Source organism: Rhea americana, unplaced genomic scaffold, assembly GCF_003343005.1.
Source record: "Rhea americana isolate MKP2758 unplaced genomic scaffold, rheAme1 scaffold_181, whole genome shotgun sequence".
Lineage (NCBI taxonomy): Eukaryota > Metazoa > Chordata > Aves > Rheiformes > Rheidae > Rhea > Rhea americana.
The window spans coordinates 866,580-868,698 of NW_028185939.1; the positions used below are offsets into that span (position 1 = coordinate 866,580).

The following is a 2,119-nucleotide window of genomic DNA, read 5'->3' on the forward strand; positions in this document are numbered from 1 at the left end:
CAGGGCTGTTCCCGTGACAAAATGGAGGCGCCCAAAGCGGCTACAGGTGCGTCCGTGTCAGGGACGGGCGGTTGGGCGCCGGGGCCCGATCGGCGGCGCCTCTGTGAGGAGAAAGAGCCGTTTGTTTGTTTGTTTATTCAGTTATTTATTTATTTGTGTACAGAACGAGCTCTCGGAAACGCTGTGAAAGCGGCAGGCCTCAAAGCGAATCGGAAAGGAGCGAATGTCCCTGTGCCTCGTCCTGCGGCGGGGGCGAAGGCGGCCGGGCCTGGGCGCTGCYGCCGTCCCTCCGGCCAAACGGCGCCGGAGACGAGCCGTGCTGTGCCGTGTCCCAAAACGCTTGAGTTTCTATATATCACTTTTTTTAAGGAAAAAAAAAAGTTTTAATATAACGTTCCGAGGCTCAGCAGTCGTAATTGATGGGTTTGGAGCTGTGTTCTCTGTCCTCTCTAAGCATATACCGTGGTGTTAAATTGTTCGATGGTCTCTGAGAAAGTATCTGTTATCAGGTGTAAGGTTATTCAGTGCTTTTCAGACTGCAAACCAGCTCCCTATAAATGCCTCTTTTGTTTTTCTGGTTTCCCATCGCTGCTGCTTGCATTGTTCTCATTAGAAAAAAAAGTACATAATGGTGCATTGTATAGGGAAAGAAAAATAACCTATTTGTTAAAGGCCTCTGATATATTAGATTTTCCCTTTCCCTTTGGATTAGCTACACGGTTTGGCTAGATAAATTTAAATTGATGTAAACTAATGATTTCCTTTGTGAGGTCTTTATGAAACTTTTACAGCAAATTCCACATTAAATGTAAGTGTCTGTAAAACAAACTGGATAACTAAGGAAATTACTGAGGAAAAGTGGAGGATTTAGTCAAAAGATTCTGCAAAAAAAGAATAATTGGACTTGGAGGGGAACATTGAACTCAATCGGTTTTCATTGCAAAAGATCCCTCTGAAATCTCCAGCTACGCAGGTTGGGACAGTAGCATGAATGAACACCGAACTAAACCAAGCTGAACTCAGGGGACAGCTTGTGTCAACAGCACCTTTCAACAATATGAGCTGCAAAGTTTTAAGTATATTAAATTGTATAAAAATGTTGTTACTCTAAAAGACTGATCCAACTCTCATAAAAGGCAATAAAAACCTTTCCTTTAGCTTTACTGGGAGATGGATCAGGCTATAAAGGAAAACATTTAACAAAATGATAGATTAGAACATTCAGTTACCGTCTTTCTATATTCTCTGAGTGCATGCTCGTAGATGGTTTCATGCAAGTGTCATCTGTGTTCGGTTTTCTGCTCATTTACTTACTGTCAGCTTTTAAATACCATGTTCTGCTTTTTGSTCACATGCCTTCTTTTCTAATTAAGGTATTATAAAAGAAGACTACGTAAAAAACGAGTAACAAAACAAGATATTTAAGAGCAAGGCTCTGCGTCTGAAATCTCAAAGGAAAAGTGATTCATAAACATCGGGCTTGCAGGGCCAGCGCTAAGACATCATTGATGCCARTCTTCATTCAGCAAAATACAAGTTGCCACGTCCCCCCGCCCCCATGCCCGACCCTATTTTGCTGTGTTCCAAACAGCTGCAAAAGTGACAGCAAAACAAGCATTTACTGTCACAGCATCCAGCAGCTGTCCCCACTAGCACCTCAACCCTGCTGTCCCTGGCACCCTAAATTACTCTGTGTTCATTCAGGTCTAGTCTTTTGCCCCTCTTGCTGCCAGGAATTGGGTTTAAATAAAACAGAGACAGCGAATGTGTGCAGAAATGACTATTTTGTAAAGCAGCACTAACATTTGGAGGCTTCTCTAAAGAAAACATACATTCAATTATATATAATAGTTATACACAATCTCRCTGAACGCTCAGCTGTGTTTGCTAGATGAGAGATGGGGGTCTCACAAAGAATATGRGAAAGTCCTTCTATTATTTAAGAATTTTCCAGCCATAATAATATTTTTCCACCAAAATCTCTGATCTTCCCTATGGAATTCTGATCTTTAACTTCAAGGTTAGCAGGATTAAGACTGAGAAGGATTTTTGGAGGAAGCATTACCCTTTTCGCTCCTCCATCTAAAATGAAGGGGTGCTGATTCAGGAGAAGGGTTCC

General features: G+C 42.1%; 1 long non-coding RNA gene across 1 annotated transcript; it reads left to right on the plus strand.

Moving 5' to 3' along the window:
* On the plus strand, positions 1-580 carry LOC146597536 (uncharacterized). Its single transcript, XR_014895480.1, has 2 exons — positions 1-46; positions 164-580. It is a non-coding gene; the product is annotated as an uncharacterized LOC146597536 (long non-coding RNA).
* The last annotated feature ends 1,539 nt before the right edge of the window (positions 581-2,119 follow it).